The sequence below is a fragment of the Antechinus flavipes genome, chromosome 2 (genome assembly GCF_016432865.1).
Source record: "Antechinus flavipes isolate AdamAnt ecotype Samford, QLD, Australia chromosome 2, AdamAnt_v2, whole genome shotgun sequence".
NCBI lineage: Eukaryota > Metazoa > Chordata > Mammalia > Dasyuromorphia > Dasyuridae > Antechinus > Antechinus flavipes.
This window is the reverse complement of record NC_067399.1, coordinates 568,395,596-568,414,790: the sequence shown is the minus strand read 5'-3', so window position 1 is coordinate 568,414,790 and position 19,195 is coordinate 568,395,596. Positions and strand designations below refer to the sequence as shown.

General features: G+C 35.9%; 1 protein-coding gene across 2 annotated transcripts in view; it reads right to left on the bottom strand.

The window, feature by feature from the left end:
* The window catches only part of ABHD2 (abhydrolase domain containing 2, acylglycerol lipase), a 125,855-nt gene that overhangs the window by 77,761 nt on the left and 28,899 nt on the right, over positions 1–19,195 (bottom strand). For both annotated transcript variants that reach the window (XM_051981081.1, XM_051981080.1), the window contains one exon: positions 7,425–7,505. The gene's annotated coding sequence lies outside the window, so the exon portion shown is untranslated. The remainder of the gene's footprint in view (positions 1–7,424; positions 7,506–19,195) is intronic.

Here is a 19,195-nt window from a genome sequence, read left to right as displayed (position 1 = left end):
TTCCAATAATTACCAAATGTTTAGAAAAAGCTAACCTTCAGTGTTTTTCTCACAGACCTCTTTTTACCAGCTCCTTATAATCCAGCTTCCACCTTTAGCTCTCTCCTGAAATGTCCATTTTCGAAGGACCTCTTCATTGCTAAACCAAGGGCCTTTCTCCAGACCTCCTCTCACTTCTGGGCCATTCCCTCTCTCTGGGCAGGCACTCTGCCCTTGGTTTCAAAGACCACACTCTTTTCCTAATGACATGTGGAATTTATTTAACAGTTTATAAAACCCTTTACAACAAAACAGAAAGGTGGGTATCTTCAGGTATTATTATGGAGAGGAACTACAATGCAGTAGAAAGACAGCTGGGCCTTATGTGAGGAGACATGGGGATTCAATCTTTCATCTACCAGGTGACCCCAGGCAAGTCACTCAATCTCCTTAAGCCTCAGTTTCCTCATTGTCAAATTAAGATAAGCATACCTACCTGATAGGTTTGTTATAAAGAACAAGTACAATTATAATAATATAAGGGAAGTAGTCTGCAAACTTCAAAACACTATAGAAATGTCAACTATTATCACTGTCCCTATTTTGGAGATAAGGAAACAAGCTCAAGAGAGTTTACTTGATTTTGCCCATAGTTACAGAGCTAATAAACAGCAGAAATAGGATTCAGGGTATCTTAGGGGAATGCAGGAAATGAGTGCCAAGCCAGGAGTCAGGAAGACTCATCTTCCTGAGTTTAACTCTGGCCCGATGCACTTACTGTGTGACTTTGGGCAAGTCATTTAGCCCTGTTTCCAACAGTATTCTTATCTGTAAAATAACCCGGAGAAGGATAAGTCAAACCATTCCAGGACCTTTGCCAAGAAAACCCCCAAAGGGTCCCAAACAGTTGGATACAACTGAAAATGACTTAACAACAAAGGATTAAGATCTAGATCTCTCCTGTTTCTGTTTTGTTTTTTTTCCTACTTCATCATGCTCCCTCAAAAAGAACTGGCATTGATATGGCACTTGAATGCACACAAAATGTGCCAGTCCAGGGATCTCATTAGCATGCCCTGGGGAGATCTATGGGAACTACTCAATGGCAAACCACAGCTTCAATGATTTTGAAATGCTTCTTGTGCTTGTGTGCATTTCTGTCTCCTGTACTTATACCTTGCCAGTGTAATTGTACCTTATTCTCTTAGGCTCAGGCAAGGCAATATACTGATCTATGCTATAATATTCAATTTCTATTTAGTCATTGCCATGATTGACTCAAAGTACAAAAAAGGGCAAAAAAGACTTGTACCAACAAATATATCACTTCAGTCAAGGGTAATGGATCCCACACAGAATCTAGGCATTTTTAGGTTGGTGAAAACTCTGCCAGCATTTGTGCCACTGTGGATCCCATATTCTGAGAGTACTGGAACCTCTGACACAGTCAAGAAATGGCATATTTGTGCTTTCACATGTCCTTAATTCAGTAAAATGCTAATTTGAATATTAGCAAGTAAGTGTTCCCTTTTTGTTGATCCCAACTTTTGATGCTTGAGACAAACTATGTATTTCAGTGATATAGTTGACATGGTGACACAAAGCAACGCATATATATTAGCTCTCTAAATGTGCCTATTTCACTGACTTCTCCTTTGTTCTCCTCTGGACTCCCTTTGGCAATGTTCTCCCAACATTTTTCCTCAAAGCTTTCTTCTCTAATTATTCCTTGGGAAATCTCATTTACTCTCCTAAGTTCAACCATATTTACCCAGATGATTCTCTGGATACATTTCTAGTTCTGATCTTTCTGCTAGTTCTGATACACTTCTAGTTCTGATCTTGCTTCTCTTTATCTCTGTCTGTGGGCCACTGCCAAGTGAAGGTTAAATTTTAAAATTTGAATATAACACCTCTCTCTCTATGAGCTCTTTCTGACCAAAACTTCTGCCCATGACAACACTGCCTGTTTTCCATGTCTGGAAGTCTGTTGCTTTACCTCCTCTTATTTCTAATCTTATAACTTCATCCTATCTCCAGCTAGTTACCAAGTCCTACTGCTCCTCTTTTTATATCTCTTTTCCATCCCATTTTTCTCGTCTATTTTTTACTACAACCTTCCTATTATCAGTCTTCACCACCACTCAGACAAACTACTGTCATTGCCTCTTAACAGATCTTTCCACCTCTATCCTACCATTCCACCTTTCACATTATCATCAGACTTATTTTCATTATGTATAGATCTAGTCATATCACTCATTTTTTTCCCTAAAAATCTTTAGTCTCCCTATTGCCTTTCTTGCTTAAAGTTCAATCTTCTTTTGTTTCAGTTGTGGGCCTTCAAAATCAAGTGCCACTCTCCAACCTTATTCATATGATTTTTTCCCTTATGCACCCTATACTCCAAGCATTGCTCTTCTCTGTTTCCCTAGAACCCTTTAAGACTTTATGTCTTCCATGTCTTTGGCTCACTCTGTTACTTGTGCTTGGAATGTTCTTGCTTCTCCCTCCTGAATTTCAAGTAATCCTCCTTTGACCTTCTTTTGGTGATAATTCCCAAGTATTTTTATTTATATTTATTTATTTATTTATTTATTTTTATTTTTATCTTGGTTTGGAATAAGGAAGACCTGAGTTCAAATCCAGTTCCAGATCCTGTATGATCCTAGCCAAGTCACTTAAACTCTTATCTTAGTTTCTTCAACTATAAAATGGGGATAATAATAGCACCTAGCTCCCAGATGGTTGTCAGAATTAAATAATATCTGTAAAGAGCTTAGTATAGGGTCTGGCACATAGAAGGTGCTTAATAAATGCTTTCCCTTCTATGTAAAGTACATGTTATAGATAACTACAACATATATCTTTATGTTGGGTCATATTTCCAATATACAATAAGCTTTAAGAGGTTATCTAAATTTTTATCTCTTTCCTTTAATATCTAACTGATGCTCATTAGTTTTTTAACTTCTTTTGCGATCACTGGCCAGTCAAAGCTTCTTTAAAAAATAGTTTATTAGATTAAAGGAAAGGGGGGATTATGAAGTTCCCCCCCCTTATAATCAACATTCCAAAGGCATACAAACAGAATTGGCAATAGCTTAAATGGCAATATATAGCAAATTTTCAGTTCTAGGTGGAATAGTTTTTATAATATGTAAAAACTGGTAAGATTCAAAGGACAGCAATCAAAATAGTGAGTTCAAGTCATCAATTAAAGGAACTAGAGATATTTAGTCTGGAGAAAAGAATTGGATCATAGAATCATAGATTTAGATTTGGAAGGAAATTCAGAGGTCATCTAATCTAATCCCCTCATTTTACAGATAAAGAAAATCAAGGTTCAGAGAAATGACATATTTCATTTCCCATTTAGCCATTCACACAGGTCACCTTGCAGTCTTGCCATGTGCCCTCTTACCTGAATTCTCCTCACCTATCTCAGCAGCTCTCAGCAAAAGACTTCTACAATCTAAGTTCCTATTCTCTAGAGAAGTTAATCAATCTATAATTATAAGTTAAGAATCTATAATTCCTGCCATGGGGCTAGGCTATCTTGAATTATCCCAGTACTACCTAGCCTGAGATAATCTGTCTAGCTAATTCCAGACCAGATGATGCTTTATATTCCATCCAACCAACTTAAGCCATTTTGACATCTGCCTTATACCATGTGCATGCACTAGTACTCTGCCTTTTTTTGACCACTAGCTCTGGGTGTAGTAATCAAAACACCACTGATGTTTTTGGAAAGGGTGTGTCCCATGACTGTCTCACCCTCCCTGGAACTCCTCAGGCCAAAGTTTCCTTTTGTTGTCTCTCCTATTAGAATGTAAGTTCCTTTAGGTGAAAGACTGTAATGTTCTGCTCTAAAATATAATGTTCTTTGGGAACAGGTTTCTTGGAGGGCTTCTGGAAGCAACCTTCCTTTCAGTTCAGTGTAATCACCCTGAATGCAGCCAGGAGTTGAAGTTGAGAACCTTTATTTTCTCTTTCCAAGTACTGTCTCCTTCCTTGGGCCTGGTTAGCTTTCTTAGAGGCTTATCTCTCTCCTTGGTTCCAAGAGCTCTTGCCGCTAGTCCTTTGCCTCTGCCAGCTTCAGCCTCTCATCCTCTCAATGTCTCCAGCCAGCATAAAGGAGGAAGTTGGAATGAATCTGACTCCGCCTCTGAGAGTGGGCTTGTCTTCTCTGACTTTGTGAATCTCCTGGACTCTCTCTGACTTGTAAATCTCCTCAAATGAATCCTGGCTCTGAATCTCCCGAAGTACATCCTGGTTGAGGCTCCTGGCTTATATATGCCCTCTTAAAGGTGTGAACTCTAATAAGTACTAAGTACATCTAGAAAACTGTTAAGCACCTGCTAAACTTAAACCATTGTATTTATCAATTTCACTGACTTAGCACCTTGTAAGAATTCTAACAAAAGACTTAACTTTTTGTGTTCCTTGTGTTTAGCAAATTATTTGACATATAAATACTTACTAAGGCTTTTTCATGCAGTAATCCATTCGTCCCTGCTCTCTGGAAAGTTACTAATGGTTTTTTGTCAAATCTGATGATATTTTCTCAGCCTTCATCCTTTTTGAAAACTCTGTAGCATCTGACTGTTAATTACCTTCTTTCCTCCCAGATACTCTCTCCTCTTCTAGCTTTCATGACAGTGATTTTTTTTTTCATTTTCTCCCCTTTTCAATTTCCTTTGCTTGTATCATCATCTATATCTCATATATCCTGACTATGGCTGTTCTGCCTAAGCTCTCTCTTTTTTTTTCTCTTAATGCTCTCTTGCTTGGTCATTTCATCATATACTCTGGGCTCAATCTATAAGTTATCTGATTTATTAGATTTATAAAGCCAAGCTTAGTCTCTTTCCTGAGCTTCAGTCTCTTATCAACTACCTATCAGATATTTTGAAATGGCTATTCCTTTGATGTCTAACATTCAATCTATCCAGAGTAGAACTTAATATCTTTCATTATCTTTGTCCTAATAGCCCTTTTCTGAACTTCTTTATTACTATGAAAGATAACATTTTTCTACACATCCAAATTCACCACCTTAAGTGTCATTCTTTATTCCTTACTTATTCCATATATTCAATTAGATGGCCACCGTGTCATTTCTTTCTCATTTTCATTTCATTCACATAGTCAACTTCCCCAATTCATGCTTTCATTACCTATCACTTAAATTTTTGTAATAGTTTTCTAATTGGTTTCTTTGGCTTCTCCCATTCCAATCCATTCTCAACATCACTGCTATGAAAATTTTCCAAAAATGAAGGATCAATCCATCAGTCTCATCTCCTTGCCTTTAATAAATTCTATTGACTTCCAATTACCTGTAGGATCACATATAAATTTCTCTGTCCTGGCATTTAAAGCTCTTTACAACTTGGCCTTTTCCAGCTTTCTTGAACACCACCTCCCCTTTATAGATTCTACAATAAAGCTATATTGACCTTGTTATTCACACACATCATCTCCCAGTTCTGTTTTGAACCCCTTATGTCTGACATAAAGTCCCTTTTCATGTCTACTTCTTGGAATCTTTATTTTCCTTTAAGACTTATGGTAGCAATCACTTTCTGCATGAGGTCTTTCCTGGTCTGCCCAGCTACAGAGATATCTTCTTTCCAAGGTTACCTTGTATTTCATATAATTACTTATGTAAATGTTCATTGTCTTCCACATAGAATATAAGTTCCTTGAGAGCAGAGACTATTTACCTTTTGTCTTTGTACTCCCAGAAACTAGAGTAGTAACCTCACATATAGTTGTTTAATAAATATTTGCAAACTGAATGATTTAATCGTTGCCCAAGGTCACACTGGTAGCAAGCCAGTAATAGAGATGGGAGATGAATACAAATTCTCTTCAAATCCAGTGGTAATTCCAATGTACCTCACAACAGTAGTATTAAAAGTATTTGAAAGACTCAAGTAGAAGAAAGACTAATCTTGTTGTTTTATTCTAGAGAGCAGTATCCCAAACAAGGAAGGGGATTCAAAAGAGGCAACATTTGGCATACAATCAATAAAAACTTTCTAACAATCGGATTGTTTCATTCATGAAACTTGGCATGTAGTAGGCACTTTAAAAATGTGTAGTGATTGAGTGATAATAGGTCAAACTCCAGGTGATAAACATATTTACACTTAGTTAAACTGAAAAATAAGCCCATATTTTTAAGCCTTTCCAGTTAAGGAACTTGTGAACAGTTAAAAGTTAAAAACAGTAAAGAACAGTTAAAGAACATTAGAACTTGTGCTCTGCTAACATAGTTTCTGAGAATCTAAGATTAACTTCAACACCACAATGGCAACTGAAATGGGGCTTCAGTACAAGACTTTCTGGAATGTCACTTTAACACTCAGCTGTACCTTGGATAATTTTATCATATGTATCCTTTAAATTTTTCAAAAGGATAACATTTCTCCTAAAATTCATTAGGCACTGATGGTAAGTCAGAGCTTCCTCTGTATACAACTATATTCATTACACTAAATTTTCAAATCATCCTAGACTTCTTTCTTCTTCCTTCTTCTGCTACCCTCCCCATTAGTTGCTAAATCCTGTAGGAGTTTAACTGCACAGTCTTTCACATTCATCCCCTTTTCTCCATTCCCATAGCCAGGACCCTAGTTCAGGCCTCTAGTTCATTACCTCTCATCCTGAATATGTATGCTCCTAACTGGTTTTCTTATTTCCAATCAATCTTTCATACCACTCCTAAAATAATCTTACTAAAGCACAGGTTTCACCATGTTACTGTCCTCCTGAAATTTTTTTTTGCCTCTAGACCTCTGCTCTAATGCCTCTATGATAAGTTACAAACTCACTAATCCTGGCCTTCTACAACTGGACTCCCAATTACTCTTTGAATCTAATTTCATATTACTCCATCACATATTCAATGTTCCAGCCAAAATGAACCAACAGCTGTTCCAAAATTCAGCATTTCATATATGTGGAATGGGAAGGAGTTCAATTCTGCCTCTGAAAAGCCTTTGTTTCCTTCCAGGCTTAAGTCAGATATCACCTTTTCCATGAAGATTTCCTTAATCTCTTCAGGTGGTATGTCTCTGTATTTTCAAATTAATTTATATTTCCTCAACTGTATACCTACTGGATAATTCATCCCCACCATCCCTTCAATCACAGTTGAATGAAATCTTCTTGAAGACAAGGACTATATTATTTTATTTTCAGTGTTTGCAGCCCCAATGGATAGCCAGGATACAGAAGGCATTCATAAATTGTTTGTTGGATTGAATTGAATTAAACAGATCTGGTCTAATAGGTTTTGAACTATCCTTATTCTATTTTATGAAATAAATAAATAGCAAACACATTTTTTCAAGTCAACACCTTTTCAGATCAATATGGCAGTAAGAAACACAAGCAAAGAGGGGAAAATACCTTTAGCAAAATAATCTTACCAATGTCACTTGTTCCTTAATAGTGAGAATTTTTGAATATCGTCCTTAGAAAGCCGTTGAGCCGTTTGTAGTCAAATTATTCTAAAAGTGAAAGAAATATTATATTATTTTCACAAATGTGAATGAAGCAACTTAATCAAAACATACACAAAACAGTCTAAAAATACTGCTTGTCAGAAGGGCAAAAGAAAGATGATTATTGCAATGAATTATAGAAAATGACCCACAACTTTGTGGGATCCCACTTTGTGAGTGCCTATGAGTAGTGTTTCTTAATCTGTCCCATTCATAGGTAATGCTAAAGAAAGTAATAGCTATTTCATGGACAGAACCAGTGAACTACTTGTTTTTTTAAAAGGGTTTTTTAAGTGTTAAGTGCCCAAACAAATTAATATCATTTCTTAAAAGAAATGGAACAATGAAGCTTAGGAGAGAAAAGAAATCTAACTTGCCAGTACAAAATTTTAAGAATGTTCCCCTGAGCAGATAAATTGTTTTTTTCTAGCTACCAATTTTAGCTGCCTTCAAAGATAGCATCAGATCAGAAACTGTGGGAAAGGGTGGAGAAGATTTTTTGAGCTGGCTTTAAAAGAAAATAAAATCTGTTGATAAAATAAGGACTATATTCAAAAGCTCTATCTTCTCATGAATTTACTATAGGAATATCTGAGTGACAAAGGAAGGCTCTACTAAAATAAGAAAAACACTATCAATCATTATTTGTAATGATCCTTTGCTGTGGGCCCCGATGCTCTGCTAGGTGTCCTTTAGGTGACACAGATCAGGACTTTTTAAACTTTTCCACTCATAATCCCTTTCTGCCTGAGAAATTTTTACATGATCCAAGATACATAAGTATATTAAAAAGTATACAAACCAAACATTTATTGATGATAAATTATAATTTTGCAATCTTTACATTCATTTAGATGATGCCATATAGGGTAGCAAACCACAGTTTAAGAAGCTTTGATATAAATGACATCCCTAGATTTGGTGGAACTCAGGGCCCACACAGGGATTTAAGAGAAATATCAGTGAAATTGGCAAATAATACATTGCAAAAGAAGAATCTAAAGTAAAATATTCTGTATTTTGCACTCTAAAGATGACATAGATATCTGACAGAAAAGACAGAACTGACTAAGAGGAGAATTTAATACCCAAGATTTCATGAAAAATGTAGGCCTTGAACTAAGACTTGATGAAAGAGTTAAGATTTAGCAGATTGGACAATATGATCTCTAAGGTTTTTTCTAACTCTATTTTCAAAAACTCATCATCAGGTTTCTTCTTGTCTCTAGAATAAAATAAGAAACTCTCAGACTAGCATTGAGAGCCTTCCTGAATCTGATTACCACTGATCTTTCCTATTCACACTTTCTTCTTCTCTAGACAGACTGGCCTGTCCCTTCTCCACAAGCCTACAGCATCATGCCTTTGTGCAGTGGGTCCCTTTGTTGGGCCTGTGCTTCCTCTTCATCTCTGCCTTGGAGAACTCCACCTTCCCTCAAAGCACAGTTTGGGTGCTACCTTTTACATGAGGTCTTTCTTGGTTATGGTATTTTGAAATGACTTCACAGTACTTTTTCCTTATACCTGGGTCCCAATTAATGTTTTTCTTGAATGAGGTACCATTTCTTGTGGGCAGGGATTATTTTATTTGTTCTCTTCAATGAAATCCAATTCAAGAGATATTCATTTAGTGTCTTCTATCTAGCTCCCCAGTGATTGGCATAGAGTTGTACATACAGCAGGCACTTAATAAATGTTTGAACTGAAATGAATTATGTGATTAAACAGGCAAAAAAAGAGAGAGAATACTCCATGTATTAGTAAACTAAGGGGAAAAAATTGACTGTGATTTGTGCTATTTCTGGACTTAGATCTTAAATGTACTTTAGCTTATCTTTGTACTAGTCTACCAATTTCTATTTTACTATCCCACTGTCTGTTCTGGCATTAAAGCACAATTTGGTATTAAATCCCAATGATCTAGACTATACTTTCAAACATAAGACTATAGCATTTTGTCTACACAATTTCACTGGAGACTCTCCTTTCCATCATCTTTTTCTTGATGTCTATATTCTCATATCTTCCACGTCACCTATCAAAACACAGTGAGGCATTAACTATGGACATAGTTAACTGAAAGGGTAAATAAATAGAGGTTAATTTTTAACTCCATCAACACTTAAAAGCAACTGTTCTTGAACATGGAATATTGATATTTATACTCATCCAAAAACATTCTCTTTTTTTAAATTTTATTTTAATTTAATTTTTTAAATAGTGTTTAATTACAAGTTATATGCATGGGTAATTTTACAGCATTGACAATTGCCAAACCTTTTGTTCCAATTTTTCCCCTCCTTCTCCTCATCCCCTCCCCTAGATGGCAGGATGACCAATACATGTTAAATATGTTAAAGTATAAATTAAATAAGTATACATGTCCAAACTGTTATTTTGCTGTTCAAAAAGAATCGGACTCTGAAATAGTGTACAATTAGCCTGTGAAGGAAATCAAAAATGCAGGTAGGCAAAAATATAGGGACTGGGAATTCAATGTAATGATTCTTAGGTATCTCCCAGAGTTCTTTCGCTGGGTGTAGCTGGTTCAGTTCATTACTGCTCCATTGGAACTGGTTTGGTTCATCTCATTGCTGAAGTAGGCCACATCCATCAGAATTGATCATCTTATAGTATTGTTGTTGAAGTATATAGTGATCTCCTGGTCCTGCTCATTCACTCAGCATGAGTTTGTGTTAAGTATCTCCAGGCCTTTCTGAAATCCTCCAGCTGGTCTTTTTTTATTGAACAATAATATTCCATAATATTAATATACCACAATTTATTCAGCCATTCTCCAATTGATGAGCATCTACATTTAGGTATGGGATGAACTAAAAAGCCTCTGAGGTATTTCCAACTCAGATTCTATAATCATGATCCTGACAAAGCCTTGCCCCAGATTTAAAAAGGGGTAATTGTTTTCTCTCATGAAAAGATGGCTGGCTTCTCCATTAGTAGGGTAGTCCCATTATATACACTGTGTAGTTTGTGTCATCGGCTTCCAAAACCATATGTGTTTCCAGTTTCTGGCCACTACAAAAAAACCTGTCACAAACATTCATACACATACAGGTCCCTTTCCCTTCTTTAAGATTTCCTAAAACATTCTCTTTAGCTACTTTTCCATTATAGCTTCACCTCAAAAAATTGTAAGCATAAGCTTAAAATTAGTCTGAAAAAATAAGATACTAATTCAGGTAAATACTTTGGACCTTTTTCCATTGCAACTAAAAAATATAAACAACAAAGTTACATCATCAATACCTATCTGTTGTTCAGAGCCCCTTAAGTCTTCAAATACCTACAAACCTTTAAGTTACTTTTCAGTCCTTTCATATTAGAAGATATTGCCATTGATAATATTTGTTAAAAGTCACAGAAGATTTACTGTATGCAAATAATAATTATACAATACAAAGGACAGTTGAATAAGATAAAACTCATTTCTGAAGTATTTGAGTAATAGCTCAGTGAGTTCAGGGGAACCAGAGTCATTCCAAAAGCAATTCATATCATGTTCCACTCCCAATGTTTTTATACAGATAAAATCAGGTTAGAAATTATATCAAGGGCAGCTTTGCAGAGGAAAAGATTTCACAGAATACTGGAATGGTATTCTTAAAGTCATGTAAAGAGAATAATCCTGTATCTTAAATGGTGAGGAATACTAGGCTGATTGTAAATATGAGCTCAGGTCAAGTACTTTTTAACTGTTTGTTGTAGCTATTTCCTACTTTCCTACCTACAGCCTCCCTCTTTATATTAATTATGTTAAAATGATAATAAAATACATTTAACTTAAAAGTGTGTCACTTGTTTTTTTTAGAGGGAGGAGCTGGTTGTTAAATATTTATCTGCATATGTCCCTAGGCCAAAATCCCCAAATTCCAGCTAAAATGATTCTTTGATCCTATAAAAAATCCTACACTCATCTTCATTCTAATCTTAGAAGGAAAAAAAATCTATTAGGCAAATTATGCTCTCCTTGTAGACTAAGTTCCATTACTTTGACAGCCACTTTGTCTTTAATGTTCTGCTAAAGTTGCTTCTGAATAAGTCCAGTGATTCATTTTAAACTGGAATTGTTAAGGTACGTCAGGAGAAAAGAGGTTTGGCAGAGTATAGTATATTAAGAGAAAAAGAGGGACCAGAAAAAGTCTACTGTCTCCCAGTTTTGAACTTGTAGCCTTTTCACTTGCTACTTAAAGGCGTTCATACAATGCAAAGCCTTGTAAAGGAAAAGATCAGAGAGAAAAAATGGAGTTTCACCTGTTTTTCCCTTTAGATGCTATTCAACTGGTAAAGCCAGACTAGGGTGCTGGCACATAAGAGAGAAAAATCTGTTGTGAGAAATGGAACAAAAAACAAATCTTGGAAGATGCTATAAGAAAGGCCAAGACAATCTATACCTGAGCTATATATCTTCCCTCTAAGCCTTTGGGAATGGGAATATTTCAGTAATGTTGCCAAAATTATTTTAGGGAATATGCCAGTCTTCCAGGACAACTGGGTGTATATCCCAACAAATGTATTTATTAATTCATAAAGATTGCTAAAGTTTCTTTCAGTAATTTATCTGTGAAGAAAGACCACAGTGCTATCTTTCATCTTTCTCCTACCAAAAAAGTAATGTTTGTGACTGGTTCCTTCAAAAAACTCAAATCAAACACATGGTTTTGGAAGCCGATGACACAAACTACACAGTGTATATAATGGGACTACCCTGCTAACGGAGAAGCCAGCCATCTTTTCATGAGAGAAAACAATTACCCCTTTTTAAATCTGGGGCAAGGCTTTGTCAGGATCATGATTATAGAATCTGAGTTGGAAATGCCTCAGAGGCTTTTTAGTTCATCCCATACCTAAATGAAAACTCCCTTCTACAACATGCCCAATAACTGGTTTTACCACTTTTGTTTGAAGATGTCTCATTACCTCCCAAAACAGCACATTCCAACTCTAATTATTAGGAAATTTTCCCCATTATATTTAAATACTAGGAAATAAATATCTAAAGAATTTTACAATCATCTTGCATGTGCAATACAAAGTTGGTATTGAGAATACTGAACTGAATTCTGAATAAGCAAGTACTATTTTAAAATGATTTAAAAAGTAGAAAATTAAAAGAGAGAAGAAAAACATAGAAAGAATCAGAGAATTTTCATAGAACCAAATCTCCATTAACTATTCAAAGAGGGCCAAATTTAGCTAAGCAGTCTGTGAAAATAATTTTTTAATATATGCCAAGATAATAATTTTACATAAGTATGTTCATCCACAAAGTCATAAGTACGTAAACACCTAATGCTCTCCTGATTTTCAATAATTCAATAATATGACCATTATTAAGTGCTCATTTGTAAGCACAGTAAGATACTGTGCTAAGAATTTGGGATGAAAAGTTAAGAAAAAATAAGTTCTTGTCTTTGAGGAGTTTATATTCTACAGGGGGATTAAGTATGTACAAAGGTCTTTTTTTTTAATGAATAAAAGTCTATTTTTTTTCTCTTAGTACCTCCCAATTAAAAAACAAAACCAAAGCCATTGTAACAAATATGCTTAGTAAAGCAAAACAAATTGTCAAATTGACCACATATTCAAGACAGTTTAAAAAGGGAGAAAGTGCTAACGCTAAGGAAATCTGAGATTTCCCATAAGAAATGGCACTTGAGGTGAACTCTGAATAAAGTTAAGGATTAATCATAATTTCAAAGGACTTTAGAGTAAATCATGCTTCCCACATTTAAGTAGAGAAGTGGTACACTATAGATAAAATATGGTCAATATATTAATTGTTTTCATTATCATACTTATTTGTTGCAAAAGAAGGTTTTTATTAGTTGGCAATTAGGAAGAGACTCATTGGGAAATGATTGGGATAAAAAAAAAAGCATTGCAAGGAAAAGGCTGCAAGTTTTAAAGATGAAATGCTGAGTTAGAGGAACCTCAGCAAGTCAATTGATAGAAGAGTATGTAAAGGAAAAGTAGCAAGAAATTTAGCAAAGTAGGCTGTAATGGGCTGAGGCTTGAGTTGATGCACTGAGGTCCCAAGCACATGAGGCTAAATAGTAATTGGACCATACTCTATTAATATATATGCTTGGAGAAAGAATAGCCCCCGCCCACTCTTTGTGCAAGTCCTGATGTGTTGTACAGGAAATGACAATTTTGGTGAGTGGAAGCAGGGGAGTAGAAAAGGAAGGGGAAGGAGAGACTGCTTGCATTGCCATTGCGACGGCTTTTCAGCTCAGATCCCCCTCTGTTAGCTGGCTTCCTGTCGCAGCTGTCCATATTGCTATTGTAATCCTTATTCACCTCTTCACTTCAATAAAGATTGAAGATTTTTCCCTTAACCTGAATTCTTGACTCCGGCTGATTTTAAATACGCGGTCATTACAGTAGGCCAGAAACTGGTGGTAAAGGATTAAATTCCAAGAAGCAATAAGATCTACTGAATACTTTTGAACAAAGAAATGCCATAGTCTAATTTGAACTTTAAGAAGATTATTTTGGCATTTATGTGAAGGATAGATTAGAGAAAGAAGAGATTAAAAACAGGGAGACTAATTAGATTATTTCAATAGTTTAGATGACAAGTAGTAAGTGCCTGAACTACAGAGATAACTCTGAATGTAGAGAGGGACATATAGGAGAGGTGTCTTGGAGGATGAATCAACAAGACAGTCAATTAATGAACAAGGAAGGTGAAAGAAAAGGAAGAGTTAAGAAACATTATGTGATCATTCTCAGAAACAATGAATTACTATGTCTTCCACAGGAATAGGAAAGTTTGAAGTAGGACAGATTCAGCGACTAAGATAATGAGGTTCATTCCATTTCAGACAAGTTGAATTTGAGATACCTCAGGATACAGATAGAGATGTCCAGCAAGCAAACGGCTAGCAAAACTAGAACTCAGGAGAGTGATTATAGTTGGATAGTTGAATAAAGATGATAATGGAACCCATAAGAATGGGTTTTTCCACTTAGTAATTAGATCACTCAGTGATAAGGAATAGAGGGGAAAGAGAAGTGGTTTAGGGACAAAGCCTTGAGAGCCACTGATTTTTAGAAGCAGAACTGGAATGAATGGATATAATGTCCAGGCTAGCTTTCTGGAGGATCTCTGGATGGGCTTTAGGTGGAGAAGTGATGAAGGCAGGAGAGCCACCATGAGGCTGGTCAAAGATGGAGTTCGAAGTCTGGAATCTGGAGTTGGGAGTGTTCTCTGTGTCTCTGACTGTGATTCTTCTTCTGTGTCTGAGTCTGAGAGGCTCCTTCCCAGTCTTCCCAGCCCTTAAATACTTTAGTACAATTACATCATTACAGCAACTGAGCATGTGCAACCATTACATCACCATATCACATTAAGTATATGTTTAGAGAACTATTATCTCACACTGAGTAGGGGCTTAACTGTAAGCACCCTGCTATCCTTGATTCAAGTACACCTTTTCAGAGTTCTGGCCCTCTACAGATGGCTAAATAAATAACTGAAAAAAACACTTATTAAGTGCTTATTATGCAGAGAGGACTGGCGAGACTTACATGAACTGATGCTGGGTGAAATGAGCAGAACCAGGAGATCATTATATACCTCAACAACGATACTGTTTGAGGATGTATTCTGATGGAAGTGGACCTCTTTGATAAAGAGAGCCTTAATTGATCAAAGATGGACAGAAGCAGCTACACCCAGAGAAAGAACACTGGAAATGAATATAAACTGCTTGCATTTATGTTTTTCCTCCCGGGTTATTTATACCTTCTGAATTCAATTCTCCCTGTGCAACAAGAAAACTGTTTGGTTCTGCACACATATATTGTATCTAGGATATACTGCAACCCATTCAACGTGTAAAGAACTCTTGCCATTTGGGGGAAGGGGTGGAGGGAGGGAGGGGAAAAATCGGAACAGAAATGAATGCAAGGGATAATGCTGTAAAAAATTACCCTGGCATGCAGTTCTATCAATAAAAAATTATTTTAAAAAAATGAATTGAAGAAGGAAACAGCAAAAAAAAAAAAAAGTGCTTATTATGTCATCATAGTGACAGACACTAGGCTAACTGGGGGGTGAGACAAATTAAAAAAAGCCAGACAGTCCCTGTTTTCAAGTAGCTCACATTCTAGTGGGGGAAGACATAGATATGGGAAGATAGGGCTGGAAAGGAGAGTAAAGAGATGAGGGGCAGTATATGTATGTATGAGTATATGTGGTTTGGAGTTGGACAGAAAGTGATATGGTGTAAAGATAAGATGAAAGATTATCTATTAGAATCTAGGGCCCCCTCCAAGTCATTATTAATCAGAGAAATGCAAATTAAGACAGCTCTGAGATACCACTACACACCTGTCTGATTGGCTAGAATGACAGAGAAAGATAATGCAGAATGTTGGAGGGGATGTGGGAAAACAGGGACACTTAATACATTGTTGGTGGAATTGTGAACACATCCAGCCATTCTGGAGGCCAATTTAGAACTATGCTCAAAAAGTTATCAAACTGTGCATACCCTTTGATCCAGCAGTGTTTCTACTGGGCTTATACCCCAAAGAGATACTAAAGAAGGGAAAGGGACCTGTATGTGCCAAAATGTTTGTGGCAGCCCTGTTTGTAGTGGCCAGAAACTGGAAAATGAATGGATGCCCATCAATTGGAGAATGGTTGGGTAAATTGTGGTATATGAATGTTATGGAATATTATTGTTCTATAAGAAATGACCAGCAGAAGTGAAATGAGCAGAACCAGGAAATCACTATATACTTCAACAACGATACTGTATGAGGATGTATTCTGAAGGAAGTGGATTTCTTTGACAAAGAGAAGATCTAATTCAGTTTCAATTGATCAATGATGGACAGAAGCAGCTACACCCAAAGAAAGAACACTGGGAAATGAATGTAAACTATTTGCATTTTTGTTTTTCTTCCCGGGTTATTTTTACCTTCTGAATCCAATTCTTCCTGTGCAACAAGAGAACTGTTCGGTTCTGCACACATATATTGTATCGAGGATATACTGTGACATATTTAACATGTAAAGGACTGCTTGCCATCTAGGGGAGGTGGTAGAGAGAGGGAGGGGAAAAGTCAGAACAGAAGTGAGTGCAAGGGATAATGTTGTAAAAAATTACTCAGGCATGGATTCTGTCAATAAAAAGTTATAATTATAAAAAAAAAGACTAAAAAATTAAAAAACAAAATAAAACAAAATAAAATCAGTAAGTCCAACGTGGGAAAAAAAAAAAAGAATCTAGGGCCCCAAAGACAGGAATCTGAGTTCCAGTAAGAGGAGGAGAAAGAGGAATGCCAAACTAGTATGGACATGGATATTCAGCAACAGAGAATGAGGAAAAAAAGGCAGACAGGTAGGAAGAAAAATCAAGAGACAAAAGTGTCTTAAGATAAAGAGAAGAAAGTCTTCAGGTGATTAATGCAGTTAAAAACCACAGGGAAATTAAAAAAAAAAAGGTGACAGGTGAGAAAAAGATCAACTGATTTTGCAAGTAATTAAGTATTTAATAACCTTAATAAATATGATTACTTCTTTAGTCAAATGGTAGGGTAGGAAGCTGGGATACATAAAATACAAGAAGAAGTGCAAATACTGAGTTAAATAGCTTTTTGTGTTCTTTAAAAAAAATTGGCTGTGAAAAAGAGATAAAAGTTAATAGAGAGGATGGCAGTTTCTAGTGAAGGGTTATGCTTTTGGATTGTTTTAAGAATAGCTGAGATCTGAGCCTGAAGCTCAGGCAAGAGGGAAGAATAGTTAAATAAGAACAGATTGATGATGGACAATAGAGGTGAGTGAGGGGCATTCTCTTGGAAGAGATGGGAAGGGATGTAATTTAGGGAATAAGTGGAGAGGAGCTGGCCTTGACAAGGAGAAAGGCCATTCATTTAAAGACAGGAGCAAAGGAAGAGAAAATGGGATATGATACCAAAGTTTTGAGATAGGAGATGGACAGAAATGGAAGTTCATGATAGGAGACATTTTCGCAATAAAAAGGTGAGATACTCTAAGAAGGAGGTAAAGGGTGATATAAGAAGCTTGAGAAGAGAAAAGCAAGTTTGGAATGGCTGCTATTGGGAATATGATACTACTGTACAGCAATGTGCAACATAGTTGAGATTAAATAACAAATTTTCAGTGGACTCAGTGAGCAGAGGTTTTTTTTTTTTAACTTTAAAAAGATTTTCTTTAGTGGCATTCTGTAGATGCAAGTAAGAGTGGGAAAGACAAATGGTTAGGAGTAAAACTAGGGTTAAGGTTTGGTGTGGTATGAAGAGTAGTAGAAAAAGAAGGCAAGGAATTCAAGGGAAATGTACAATGTATAATTGAAACAAGTAATGACAGGGTCAAGATTGTGAAGAGAAAAAAGTCAGGGAAAGCAGAGGAATGAAAAGAAGCTGAGGTAAGAACTAAAAAATAGGTTTAAGAGGAATAAAATAGAGAAGCCTATGATCAGAAAAGAAATTTTAAATTTTGGAATTCTGGAGGGTAATCAGTTATGGATAATGGTGATATCAATGGCATATGGCCAGGGTCAGGATGTCTGAAGGAACATGTACACTTAAGTTCTCAAATATTAAGAAAGAGGCTGAAATAGAAAAGAAGAATGTGTGCCAGGTACCAACTCCTTGAAAAAGAGAGGGGAATGACCTGCTGCTAACATGTGACAGCAACAAGAATAAAGATAAAGAAGAGACACTGCTGAGTTAAAACAGCTCCTCTGAACCAAAAAAAAAAAATTATTTTGATTAAATGAGTCACTTGTTAAAAGTTATGTATTGTGTGTGTATACACACACACACACACACACACACACACACACACACATACACACAGTATATATAATGTATAGAGCAAGAAAGCAAATGGATTTTTTTCCAGCTGGATAAACAACCTTGTGGAAAAATTAAAGTATTTTCTCTATGATAGGGAAAATTTGAAACTTTCCAGAACATACTGAAAACAAATTTATTCACTTACACAGAGAAACCATTCATTTCTCAAGCAGAAAACTACTGGGGTGGTCCCAAGGCAGGTTCTGAAGTTTTAAAGCCAATGGTTACTTTACTGAACGATGACAGATCAAAACATTTTATTTAAAAATTTATAAAATACTTACAGAATATAGAAATTCAGTAAAATCTCTGTTGGCCAAAATGTATAATTAACTGGAATTTATTAATGCATACTTAATTTTTAAGATTAAGATTTTTTTAAAAATCTCTTTACACTAGAGATTTATTCTACGAAGACACCTCCTGGGTTTGTCTTGAGATCAGTACAAATTCATTTCAATCTTCAACATCTAAAGTCTGGTATAATGATATTCAGAGTGTTAAAACTGAGGCAGGATAAAATTCTCAACTAATGATCTTCCTTTTTTATCAATATACTAATGTTGGAAAATACACTTATGTAACCCTCAGAATTAAATAATTTGACAAAAAGAAGGGATCTCTGTGGCTCTGTCTAACCCATATTCAAATATCTACTCTAACACAGTTAACAGATTCTTGTTCAGTTTTTGCTTGAAGACCTCTAAGGAAGAAGAATTTATCTCTTGAGACAGCCCATTTCACTCAGGACATCTCTAATTGTTAAGAAAGTTTTTCCTGATATTAAGTCTCTGTAAATTTTCCTCAACAAAGATCCTTTGCTAATATTAACAGAGGGA